Source organism: Podarcis tiliguerta (assembly GCF_965153285.1).
Source record: "Podarcis tiliguerta genome assembly, chromosome: 2".
NCBI lineage: Eukaryota > Metazoa > Chordata > Lepidosauria > Squamata > Lacertidae > Podarcis > Podarcis tiliguerta.
Genome location: NC_139535.1, coordinates 13718085 through 13731862, shown reverse-complemented (window position 1 = coordinate 13731862; position 13778 = coordinate 13718085). Strand labels below are relative to the sequence as shown.

At 46.3% G+C, this 13778-nt stretch overlaps 1 protein-coding gene across 6 annotated transcripts in view; it reads right to left on the bottom strand.

Moving 5' to 3' along the window:
- Nucleotides 1–13778, bottom strand: part of LOC310670959 (uncharacterized protein) — a 46405-nt gene that overhangs the window by 23927 nt on the left and 8700 nt on the right. The window contains exon 4 of one of the 6 annotated variants that reach the window (XR_014507656.1): nucleotides 13748–13771. The exons of the other annotated variants lie outside the window; for them this stretch is intronic. The gene's annotated coding sequence lies outside the window, so the exon portion shown is untranslated. Of the gene's footprint in view, nucleotides 1–13747; nucleotides 13772–13778 lie in introns of those variants that run through there. 6 annotated transcript variants of the gene reach the window in all.

Sequence of the window (13778 nt, the reverse complement as noted above, 5' to 3'; positions counted from 1 at the left end):
AAGCAAAGCAGCTAGTAAGCTTGATCTTTATTGATCTGTTGCAACAGGGTGCTCCCCTCACCCGCAGGAGAGGAGGAGGGACCCAGAAAAATGGCGCGCAAGGCCTTATAAAGACTTTTGAAATTCCCATCCTGTAGATCAAGACCACCCCTCAGATGCATCATACCTACATCACAGAAAAGGCGGTTTTAAAACAGAAATTTGAATGTTGTTTTTCTCCTGTCATTGTTTATCTCCTGTCTGGCAGGTTCCTTGATTGGATTGACTGGGGAGCCTGGCCAGTCTTTTGTAGTGATAAATACTTCGTTTCTGGGCCAGGTCACAGGCTCACACCCTATTCATATCTTAAATGTGCCCTTAAGACAGGATTTGTGAGGAAAGAGACCATGGGGAGGTTTCCCACTTTGACCTTGAGGAGAAAACATCTACTCATTTTAGGAATCAAAATGGTCGCAGGTTGGTCTTCCTGTGCTGATCTATGTATGGGCTGTTATGAACATTACCATATATCTAAGACCTCAAAATTCCTATCACACAACCAACCAGAGCAAATAGCTGTAGACCAAAGTTTATTGCGCAACAGGTTCAAAGAGGAATTTTGAACCCCGAGGATGCGGTGACAAAGACTTTTAAATCTTTCCCACCATATCCCAGATGACAGTTCGTACAGCATCATTGCTACATCACTGACATGTCACGAAAGGGGTTACACTAGTTTAACCTTGGCAAACTTGTCCAGACAAGCCCTTGGTACAAGATTAGCATAAGCAGACATGGCAGGGCAAGACCCAGGTATAAGATTAGCATAGGCAAACACCACTGAAGTCCCACCACCCAAAGTACAATAGAACTTCCTTTGCATGTCTGGACCCCTTGGCAAGTCTGGTGATGGGATTAAGCTTTCCTTGGCCAGCAATCAGCTCAGCAATTGTCACCTCTGGGCACTTCCTGGAGACCCTTTTTCAAGGGTAAAATAGCGTTGGAATGGAGGACTCTGGCAAAGGAGTTGATTTTACAGTATATTATTTTTAAAGCTAGGTAACTTTCCTGAGCTCTCAAGTTGAAAGGATACATTTATGCATAATATTTGTAACACTTAACAACTTTAAAGATGTGCCCCTCCCCGTCATTTCCGTAACACCATACTACAGGAATATAAAAGTACATAAACATCTGCGAAGATCAAAGATTTCGCCAAAGCAAAATTGATTCGGATAACAACACCAGACCAGAAAGTCATATATTGCACAAAGGTAAAACCCACATTTCTTGTTCTGCCTAATTTTGCTCCTGGTCCAGGTTCCCATTGACATGGGGCCTTTAGAAAAGGGCCCAGAAGCGAATGCATTTGAAAAAGGGCTGAAAAAGGCTCCTCACCTCTACAAAATGTACCTTTGCTTCCAAGAGTTGAGTTCTGAGACAAAGAAACCTGGTTCTGCAAGTGTACTATGGGCATCAGCTGCGCACAGCAGTGATTGTCCGTTAACTGTGATGCCACCATGACTGTCTCCCCCCCCCCTTGGAATGGGCTTGCACTTGGAAAAATTAAATGTACACTTGATGCATTTAAAAACACAAACACAAGGGCCTAGACTGACAGATGAACCAGTGTTTGATTCACGGGTTTGCATATCTGCCGTTTCAGTTGTCAGAACAGAAGAACACTGCTGGAATCAGGAACACAAAAGGAATGTGCCCCAAGAATGCATTAGAGATGCCTTAGGAATGCAAATTTTTTTGGGGGGGGGGGAAAGGTACAGAAACTGAATCACAGTTCTGCTCAATGGGAATAAACATTAGAACATTAGAGTCCTGCTGAATCAGGCGAACAACCATCTCGTCCAACAACCTGCTCTCACAGTGATCAAACAAAAGCACACGCCCCACTTGTGATTCGCAGCAGAAAGAAACAGCAAGTCATCACCGGTGTTTCTCATTCCATGTTCAATCCTTGCGACTCCAAGGAGATCACGGGCACTTCTGTTGTTGATGATGTTTAGTCGTTTAGTCGTGTCCGACTCTTCGTGACCCCGTGGACCAGAGCACGCCAGGCACTCCTGTCTTCCACTGCCTCCCGCAGTTTGGTCAAACTCATGCTGGTAGCTTCGAGAACATTGTCCAACCATCTCGTCCTCTGTTGTCCCCTTCTCCTTGTGCGCTTCATCTTTCCCAACATCAGGGTCTTCTCCAGGGAGTCTTCCCTTCTCATGAGGTGGCCAAAGTATTGGAGCCTCAGCTTCAGGATCTGTCCTTCCAGTGAGCACTCAGGGCTGATTTCCGTAAGAATGGAGAGGTTTGATCTTCTTGCAGTCCATGGGACTCTCAAGAGTCTCCTCCAGCACCATAATTCAAAAGCATCAATTCTTCGGCAACCAGCCTTCTTTATGGTCCAGCTCTCACTTCCATACATCACTACTGGGGAAAACCCTAGCTTTAACTATACGACCTTTGTCAGCAAAGTGATGTCTCTGCTTTTTAAGATGCTGTCTAGGTTTGTCACTGCTTTTCTCCCAAGAAGCAGGCGTCTTTTAATTTCATGACTGCTGTCACCATCTGTAGTGATCATGGGCACTTCTAGATTGCCATTATTTTTTGGTGGTTTCAATCACATATTTCAGTCTTCAGAGTAATAGTTAATCAAAAGGTCTTGCACAACAAACCCTCTTCCCTCCAAAATTTTACCCTTTTTTTGCAAACAGGAAAGTGGTGGGAAAGTGTACTGGAAAGAGTTGGATAACACTTGTCTTAAGAATATTTCAACAAATATTGATGTTGATAGATTGGACTCCACAATGCTGAGACTGGTTAATCCTTCACCAGGGCTAGAGAAATTATTACTTTATTGAGGACGGAAAACACTGTGTGTGGCCCAGCAATCTTCTGGGCACACTATGGAGTTTTAACTCCTTGCTTTACAGATTTTGCGAAGTGTATCTGATGTCCTCACTTTATGATAAAACTATCTTCTTCTGCCATCTAGTGGCAGATCATTGGGTATGCTCAATTTCTTTATGCCTCAAGGCAGTGAACAACCTATTTCAGCACAGTTGTACCTTGGACCTCAAACGCCTTGCGACTCAAATGTTTTGGCTCCCAAACAATCAAAAACCGGAAGTGAGTGTTCCGGTTTTTGAAGCCAAACATCTGACACGGTTTCCACAGCTTCCAATTGAGTGCAGGAAGCTCCTGCAGCCAATCGGAAGCCACACCTTGGTTGTCGAACGTTTTTGGAAGTCCAAAGGATTTCTGGAATGGATTCCGTTTGACAACCAAGGTGTATGACTGTACTGGCTTCAAGGCACATCCACTTGGCTTTGACATGGGCCAGCCTATATCACACCCAAAGATATATCAGAGAGGACATTTCACATGTAACTTCACACTGGCAGTACCGTAGAGATGTACACAGAGTGTGAACACTCCACTAACTCAAGTTGCATGGACACTTTACAAGAATTTTCAATGCTATGTGGGTGGAGGGAGCAGACATTCCAATGAGACTCTGTTAGGCGCGATGCAGTCTTCTTCAAGTTGCACCTGAGATTGATGGCAAGATGGAAATTGGAATGTGTGAAACCCCTGTCTCTGGGAACATAAATTCCAGTTGGGTTCCTTGGCAGGTAGAAAACAGAAATGCAGAGAAGTAGGCAGTGTTTACATTAACAATCTGGAGATTCGTTTTAGGTGGTGAACCTAGTTAGCATTTTTAGAGAATGGAACGGACCAAAGTTCAGTTCTCATCATGGACTGGTTGGACACGGTGGAGAAACCTGCTATCCGTTCTCCTCAGGCACCACCACTGCAAATTGCAGAAAGACTGCAGCGATGAGTCCAGCCAGGATGAGAACCAGTCTGAGATGTTTTGAGTCCAAACAATTAAACCCCTGTGTTGTAAACAATTATCAGTAATATCCAAGGCAACACGATGACCAAGTACAACATCTGATCAAATTTGCAGATGACACCAAACTGGGAGGGGTGGCTAACACCCCAGAGGACAGGATCACACTTCAAAACGACCTTGACAGATTAGAGAACTGGGCAAAAACAAACAAGATGAATTTTAACAGGGAGAAATGTAAAGTATTGCACTTGGGCAAAAAAACTGAGAGGCACAAATACAAGATGGGTGACACCTGGCTTCAGAGCAGTAAATGTGAAAAGGATCTAGGAGTCTTGGTTGACCACAAACTTGACATGAGCCAACAGTGTGACGCGGCAGCTAAAAAAGCCAATGCAATTCTGGGCTGCATCAATAGGAGTATAGCATCTAGATCAAGGGAAGTAATAGTGCCACTGTATTCTGCTCTGGTCAGACCTCACCTGGAGTACTGTGTCCAGTTCTGGGCACCACAGTTCAAGAAGGACACTGACAAACTGGAACGTGTCCAGGGGAGGGCAACCAAAATGGTCAAAGGCCTGGAAACGATGCCTTATGAGGAACGGCTAAGGGAGCTGGGCATGTTTAGCCTGGAGAAGAGGAGGTTAAGGGGTGATATGATAGCCATGTTCAAATATATAAAAGGATGTCACATAGAGGAGGGAGAAAGGTTGTTTTCTGCTGCTCCAGAGAAGCGGACACGGAGCAATGGATCCAAACTACAAGAAAGAAGATTCCACCTAAACATTAGGAAGAACTTCCTGACAGTAAAAGCTGTTTGACAGTGAAATTTGCTGCCAAGGAGTGTGGTGGAGTCTCCTTCTTTGGAGGTCTTTAAGCAGAGGCTTGACAACCATATGTCAGGAGTGCTCTGATGGTGTTTCCTGCTTGGCAGGGGGTTGGACTCGATGGCCCTTGTGGTCTCTTCCAACTCTATGATTCTATGATTCAATACAATATCAATATAAACTCTTTATATAATCTATATGGAACATTGAACAATATGAAAAACCAAATAAACAGAAATCTATACATCTCTGAAAGTCACAAAATGTGCACTCGATGGATTCTCTTGAAAACATAGAACCAAATAAACATAAGAAGCAGTGGGTCAGATTCTTATCTGATGAAAACAAGCCGTAAAGCTTTGTTTTATGATGTCCAACGCTGCTGAAGTGGTTTGCAAACAGACGTAGTGAACAGTGATGCCAGATATACCCACTGTTTCGTAGAATTCTTCTTCAGCACAGCAGAAGGATACAGAAATGCTTCATAAACCCATCTATATGGTGAATGGAATTGTATAACAACAATATCTATGGAGCAGTGGTCACAAAATGCTACTCCAGAGTGGTACAGTAAAGCAAAGGACAGGGCAGTGATACAACGACTACTGTTTATATAGCGAACTCTTCATTTACTGTGTTTGCAATTGTTAAAAAACCAATTTGGGAAAGAAACTACTTTTGCCAACTTGATGGAGCTTTATTGTTTGTTTACAGATAGTTGCCTTGGTGATATTATCTTGTGTCAGCTACAGGAGGGTGGCAGGGAAGGTGCCGTGGGCACAGCAGCGAGGGTAGGAGTGCTGTGTCAGCAATGAAAGAAGCCATGGTGGGTTCAGGAAGAGGGTGGGGAGGTGGATCCAGATGTGAATGGCTTCCCCTCGCCTCATGCACAGGCTGTCCCTGGCCAGGATCACTGGAGGCCAAAGTTTGGCCTACCGTATTTTTTGCTCTATAAGACTCACTTTTTCCCTCCTAAAAAGTAAGGGGAAATGTGTGAATGCAGTCTCCGCAGCTATCCCAGAAGCCAGAACAGCAAGAGGGATCGCTGCTTTCACTGTGCAGTGATCCCTCTTGTTGTTCTGGCTTCTTAGATTCAGAATATTTTTTTCTTGTTTTCCTCCTCCAAAAACTAGGTGCGTCTTATGGTCTGGTGCGCCTTATAGAGCGAAAAATACGGTAATTCCTCAGCCCAAGCACATTGTCTTTTGCATAAATGCTGAAGTGTCACCAGCCAGAGATGGTGTTGAACTTTCGGAGGAAGAGAGGAGAACAAGCCCCGCTGTACATCGGGGAGGGCTGTGTGGAGAGAGTCTCTTCCTTTAAATTCCTAGGAGTTTATCTCAGTGAAGACCTTACTTGGAAAATCAATACAACCCAGGTGGTTAAGAAAGCCCAACAGAGACTCCATCTCCTCAGAGTATTGTGGAAGAACGGTGTCAATCAGCATTTTATGATCTCCTTTCTACAATAGAAAGTGTCATTTCATACTGCATCACGGTGTGGTACACTGGTTTGACATCAACTGATAGGAAGTGCCTACAGAGGGTGGTGAATACAGCACAAGATATTATAGGCTGCCCTGTGAATCCGCTGGATGAAATAGCGGAAGAACGTTGCCTCAGGAGAGCGAGGAAAATTCTCAGGGATGATTCACACCCTGGCCGGCACTTTCTTGATCTCCTGCCCTCAGGCAGAAGATAAAGAAGTATGATTAGTCCCGCCAACAGGGTAAAGAACAGCTTCTATCCGTGGGCTGTTAGGCTGCTGAATGAAAAGATCACAACAGGGCAACTGACTTTCGGGTTTGGTGGGTGTGGGTCAGTAAACGAGGGGAATTAAGACTAAGAGAGCTGAGTGGGGGGTGCGCGTGTAATCTCACTGTATACAAGTTGTACAAGTGACAATAAAGTATTTCAATTTCAATTTCAATTTCTTTGCTTATCTGCTGCCATGCCTCTTTAGCTTCCATGTTATGCTTGTTGGGTCTGCCAAGATAATCTGCATGCTTTCGGCTTTATCTCCTTTTAGACAAAACAGAAGCCTCCCTGAACCACTTTCTTTCGTCGTATCTCTTTCTGTACATCTGAGCCACTGAAGCCACACGGTTGGGGAATTAGCTCAAATGGTAGAGCGCTCGCTTAGCATGCGAGAGGTAGCGGGATCGATGCCCGCATTCTCCAGGCAAGCTTCTGTTCCTTTTTGGTTTTGCCGTACCTAGAGCAACGCCTTTCCAGCTCACGTTCTCCACAGCATTTCAGTCCCCTGCTTCCTTCTTGGGATATCGTGGGGCCTGGGCAGCCAGGGAATTTAACTCAAACCAAAGAGCAGTTGCACCTTGGATGTGGCCTGTACTTAGGTCACTGTGAGGTGGTTCTCCTGGGCAGCTGGGGAATTAGCTCAAATGGTAGAGGGCTCGCTTAGCATGCGAGAGGTAGCGGGATCGATGCCCGCATTCTCCAGGCAAGACTATAATTTCTCCCTTTTGGTGTGCATAGAGCAAAGCATCTTCGGGTCATATTCTGTACAGAAACTCTGGCCTGGGCCCACTTTCAGGGATATTGCAAAGCTGGACAGCCAGGGAATTAGCTCAAACAGAAGAACAGCCTCATCTTGTATCTTGTGCTGTGGGCTGGCTCTGCTGGACAGCTGAGGAATTAGCTCAGGTGGTAGAGCACTCGCTTGGCATGCGAGAGGTAGCAGGATCGAATCCTGAATTCCCCAACCAAGCTTCTGCCCTGTTCCTTTTCCAGCCTCCTTAGGTTGTTTTCCGCATGCTTGCAGAAGTGGCCAGATAAAACAGACTGCATCCGGGAAGGAAAAAACTTGGCAAGCTTTACTGAGCCACAAGCTGTTAGGTGAACCACACAGATCAGGCCAGACCCTGGCAGAAATGAAAAGCACAACTACAGCTAACATACCGTATTTTTCACTCTATAGGATGCACTTTCCCCCCTCCAAAAATGAAGGGGAAATGTGTGTGCGTCCTATGGAGCGAATGCAGGCTCCTTGGCTTCAGCGATAGCAACGCGAAGCCTCCGAAGCGCAGAGGGAGAGCTCCCCCCGTGCTCCGGAGGCTTCGCGTTGCTTTCGCTGAAGCCGCCTGAAGCCCCCGGAGCGCAGGGAACTCCCGCTGCGCTCCGGGGCTTCAGGCAGCTATCTGCAAGCCTTCTGAGCGCAGCAGGAGTTCCCGCTGCACTCCGAAGGCTTGCAGATAGCCGCCTGAAGCCTGGAGAGCGAGAGGGGTCGGTGCACACCGATCCCTCTTGCTCTCCAGGCTTCATTTCGCTGGAGAGGCGTTGCACAGTTTTCCCTCTCTGCTCAGATCCCCTTCAGTGAAGCGGGAGGAGAAATGGAAGGGGCTCCATTTCTCCTGCCGCTTCACTGAAGGGGCACTGAGCAGAGAGGGGAAGAATCCCCCCCCCCCCGTTCTCCCCCTCCCATGGTCCGGTGCGTCCTATAGAGCGAAAAATACGGTAAATAGTGGACCTGCTACTCTCTTTTCTTTGGATAAAAGGAAACCCGAGCTGGAGGAATCGTCTGTCCTTCTACCCAGTTGCTATGCAGCTGAGCCCATTTTGCACCAAAGGCCTCTAAATGCAACCAGAACTATTATTTAGTTCTGCACCCTGAGTGGCCACTGTCATTGCACCCACAAACTGCTTAAAAAGCAAGCCTTATCCTGCACCGTGGAGTGCCATCCTTGGCCACCACTGCTCCAACGGTGCAGGGCATCTAAGTTCTGTCTCCTTCTTGGAGATATTTTTGGATGGTTCTGCTGGGCAATCAGCTCAAATGGTGAAGTGCTTGTTTTGCATGCAAGAGGCAGCAGGACTTATGCGTTCGTTCTTCAACCAATCTTCCACTCTTTTCCTTTTGCCTACGAAACCTCCCAGATCATTTTTTCTGGATCCATTTCTAAAGTCTGCTCCCTCCTCTCTTTTTTGTATGTCTAAGACTGGTGATGTTAGGCAGCTGGGGAATTAGCTCAAATGGTAGAGCGCTCGCTTAGCATGCGAGAGGTAGCGGGATCGATGCCCGCATTCTCCAGGCAAGCCTCCCGTCTCTTTCTTTTGCCATACATAGAGCGGAACCTGGCTGAAACACGTTCTGTGTAATGAAGAAAATGTTTAAATGGGCTATTCCCCAGAGACCAGAAGGTTTCCTTATTGGTGTAATAGGGATGGAGCAGCTAGAATATTATATTTACAGAAATGGGAAGAAGAGAAAGTTCCAGTAAAGGAAGAGTGGCTTTTGAAATTAATGGACTATGCAGAAATAGCAACGCTGACAGCGAAATTAATAGATCAAAACAAAGAACTTTTTATAGAAGAATGGAGGCCTTTTGTGGACTATTTTTTTAAAAAAATATTACAGTCGAATGAAATTGCGGGCAGGATTCGATATAAAAGCAGTGGAAGAAAAATTATAATATAACTGTAATGGAGAAACTTTTTGTAATAGATAAAGATAAATGCAGTGGCAAAGTTTGAGTAAAAATGCTGTGGAGGTGAGGGTGGGAAGTCAAATTATGAAACAGAGTAATTATTTGATTGGAAGGTTATTGTGAAAATGTTTGGAAAAATAATGATAAAATTAGATAGATAGATAGATAGATTGTTGTTGTTGTTTAGTTGTTCAGTTGTGTCCGACTCTTTGTGGCCCCAATGACCAGAGCACGCCAGGCACTCCTATCTCCCATAGATAGATAGATGGATAGATAGATAGAGAAACATGTTCTGTGTGACATCTTAGATTTGTCATGCATGAGCCAGCAATGCCAGACAGCTCAGGTCTTGTCTCCAACAAAAGAATAGTCTCTTAGTATGTAAGAGGTATTGGCACTGATACCCAGCTAAATTTCTCCTCCTCCTTTTGCTCTGCAGAACATGAGGCTAGTAGATTTTCCTGCATACACACAAACAGAAGAATAAGAGAGACTCGGTGGCCGTGTATATCACCTTAAAGATTGTGAGAGCTGACACCCTGCAGCCTCAGTGGACCAAAGACACACCTGGCCATACAGGAAAAAAATTGAGTCCATGAGCCCCCTCAGACCGCAAACCTGATAGCTCTGCACCCTGAGGGACCTCTCAGACTACACCCACCTGCAGCTTTAAAAGTTGAACTCTTTGCTTGCACTTTGCGGTGTGATCCCTTGCCATCACTATTTCAACATTGCATGGCACCCAGAGCCGGCCTGCAGGCGATGAGGCAGCTCTTCAAACGCTCCCCCCCCCCCCAGAAGTGCTTGCAGAGTCTCACCCTCTCTTCTCCCAGTGGCGAGGTTCTGCTGAGTCGAAGTGTGAGTCGAGTCGTAGACTCTTGTGTTTGCTGCTCAGGAGAGCAGACATGCCTGGAAGTGCTGCGTGTACAGTCTGAATAAAGTAGTGAGTAGACTACTGACTGTCTCTTTCTTCTGTAATGGGACACCAGAAGATGAGTGTGCTCCTCTCAGGTTCTACAAATAGAGAAGGACTTTTGGAGTCCCATCACTCCCTGGAAAGGTGACTCAGGCATCTGGGTCACAAGCAGGCACAGGAAAGGGTCTGCCAGGCAGCTGGGGAATTAGCTCAAATGGTAGAGCGCTCGCTTTGCATGCGAGAGGTAGTGGGATCGATGCCCACATTCTCCAGATAAGCTCACAAGCTCTTCCTTTTGCCAGACATTCAACAAAGCCTCCGTGAATCCCTTTCTGGACCCCTTTCTGAGATCTGCCTCTTTTTCTGTATGTCTGGCCCAATGGAGCCAGGCAACTGGGGAATTAGCTCAAGTGGTAGAGCGCTCGCTTAGCATGCGAGAGGTAGCGGGATCGATGCCCGCATTCTCCAACCCAGCCTCTGCTCTCTTCTTTTTGACATGCACACAACAGGGGCTCCAATACCAAGATGAAGGTCTACCAGTGTGCGTGTTGAGAACATTGCTTTATGGAAGTGAGTCATGGGCAACTTCTCACCCTCAGGAGTGGTGCCTCAATAGCTTCCACGTCTGCCATGTCAGGAAAAATTTGGGTATCACTTGGTAGGACAGAGTTTCAAACAAAGGCGTTGTTATGTACTGAACTGAATCCTAGAACAATAGGATCCAGAATGCAGCAGTCTGGTTGGTCTGAAGGAGCCACCCAATCCGGCTCCAGCTGGAAGGGCAATAACTTTTGGGGGCACGATCTCCTCCCCCCCAAAAAGCTCAAAAGCTTTTTGGGCTCCCCCATATTATAAATCCTGGCCACTCCCACGAGCAACAACAAATCCTCCCTCAGTCCCTTTCTGGACCCCTTTCTGAGATCTGCCTCTTTTTGTGTATGTCTGGACCAGTGAAGCCAGGCAACTGGGGAATTAGCTCAAATGGTAGAGCGCTCGCTTTGCATGCAAGAGGTAGTGGGATCGATGCCCACATTCTCCAGCAAAACTCATGACCTCTTCCTTTTGCCAGACATTCAACAAAGCTTCCCTGGATCCCTTTCTGGATCCCTTTCTGAGATCTGCCTCTTTTTCTGTATGTCTGGCCCAATCGAGCCAGGCAACTGGGGAATTAGCTCAAATGGTAGAGCGCTCGCTTTGCATGCGAGAGGTAGCGGGATCGATGCCCGCATTCTCCAATCTAGCCCCTCCTCTCTTGCTTTTGCTATGCATACCACGGAGGCTTCTTAACTCCCTTTTTCTTGTATGGAAGAAAAACATACATTTCCCTATCAAAAGCAGTGGTTCCTATCCCCACAGTTAGAGGCGACGACCATTCCGAGGCGGTGAAATCACATATATTGGCAACACCCATTGAAAAGTCCTGCAAACACCCTCTAAACCTCTAAAAATCCTAGAATAAGCTTTTAAAAAACCAGCAGCACTTACAGGACTGGCATGAATGGTGGTCATGGCTCCCTCTAAACCTCCTTGCTCAAACGCCAACTTTCCACAGGCCTCAACCATTAGTGCAATGGCTCCTGGGATTGCACTTGCAAAGGCACATGGGATTGCTAGACCCTGTTTTCCAACATTTTCATGCCATTTTTGCCCTTTCCGCTCCCTTTAAAGACTGCTTTTGGCCTTTTTCCAGTCACCTCCAAGTTTGTGGTGATAAGCGGATGGTTGAATGCATATTGAACATGCATACTGCGTGCATAATGAACATTCTTTTCTGGGGTTACTGAAGGGTACGCAGTACACGTACCTTCCCCCCCAAAATGTTAAGAGTGTGGCACTTACCGTATTTTTCGCTCCATAAGACGCTGAGCATAAGACGCACCTAGTTTTTAGAGGAGGAAAACAAGAAAAAAAATATTCTGAATGAAACAGTGGATGTATGATTTTTATGGTTCATGCTGTGGCCACAGACATGTGATTTGATGGTGAGTTTGGGCTAGCCCAATGCAAAAATCCTGAGACTCCATGTGGATCTGTGCTTTGTAACCTTGTTTTTGTGCCATTGCGGCCCCACAAAACAGTGGATGTGTGATTTTTTGGGTGCAGGCTGTAGCCATGGACATGCTATGTGATCTGATGGTGAATTTGGGGTGACCCAATGCAAAAATCCTGAGGATCCATATGGATCCGTACTTTGTAACCACGTTTTTGCAGCCCCACGAAACAGTGGATGTGTGATTTTTTGGGTGCAGGCTGTAGCCATGGAAATGCTATGTGATATGTTGGTGAATTTGGGGTGACCCAGTGCAAAAATCCTGAGGATCCATGTGCTTTTCCTCCCCCCTCGCAGGCAGCCTCCTTTATCGCTAGCGTCCCTTATCTCCCTCCCGACCACTTGCAGGGGTACGCATACCCTTAAACACTTTGCGAATCTAAGTTTGGCCTCATTGAGGGGCAGAATTTCAATATGAGTAGGAAAATGAGAGTACCCCTAAACATTTTATTGGGGGGGGGGAGCACTGGCCATGACCACGTGCAAAGTGCGACCTCACCGAAAAGGCGGCATCTTCCTCTTTCTTTTTTGAAAGGCGTCAAATGAAAAGTAGAGAAATAGCAATGGCAGTATTTAGTAATGTCTTTTGGGGGGGCACCCGTCCCCCACCCAGCACTACCAGTGACTTTTTCCCTGGAAGGGTCATAGCATGAGCATGATGTGTCCCCCGCCAGAGGAACTAGCCCCCCCCCACTAACACCCCATACAGTTGGTAGCTGTGCGCAGTTGTGAGCGAAGGAACTGCTATGAGGTCTGTGCGAATTGTAGACTCACACATCCTAGCTCTGCAATGGCCTTAATTCCTCAAGATGATTGACTTTCACCCCACTTCTTTGCTTAAACTCCTCTTTCTCCTTCTCCTTCTCTTTCCCCTTCTCCTTCTCCTTCTTTTTCTTTTTCTCCTTCTCTATCTCCTTCTCTTTCTCCTTCTCTTTCCCCTTCTCTTTCCCCTTCTCCTCCTTCTCCTCCTCTTTCTCCTTCTCCTCCTTCTCCTCCTCTTTCTCCTTCTCCTTCTTGTTCTCCTTTCTCCTTCTCTTTTCTCCTTCTCCTTCTCGTTCTCCTTTCTCCTCTTTTCTCCTTCTCCTTCTCTTTCTCCTTCTCGTTCTCCTTTCCCCTTTCTCTTTCTCCTTCTTCTTCTCCTTTCTCCTTTCTCCTTCTCTTTCTCCTCCTTCTCTTTTCTCCTTCTCTTTTTCCTTCTTCTCCTCCTTCTCTTTCTCCTTCTCTTTCTCCTTCTCTTTTCTTGTTCTCTTTCTCCTTCTCTTTCTCCTCCTTCTCTTTTCTTGTTCTCTTTCTCCTTCTCTTTCTCCTTCTTCTCCTCCTTCTCTTTCTCCTTCTCCTTCTTCTCCTTCTCTCTTCTCCTTCTCTTCCTCTTTCTCCTTCTCTTTTCTCCTTCTCCTCCTTCTCTTTTTTCCTTCTCCTCCCTCTCCCTCTCCCTCTGCTTCTCCCTCTTTCTCCTTCTCCTCTTTCTCCTCTTCCTCCTTCTCCTTCTCTTTCGCTTTCCCATTCTCCTTCTCCTTCTCTTTTCTTCTTCTCCTTCTTCTCCTTCTCTCTTCTCCTTCTCTTTTCTCCTCCTTCTCCTTCTCCCCCTCCCTCTTCTTCTTCTTCTCTTTCTCCTCCCCCCCCTCTCCATTTCTTGCTCTGCACATCCCCTACTAGTAAACTGCCAGAGGCTTGTGTGGATGTTTCGCAAGTGCTGGATA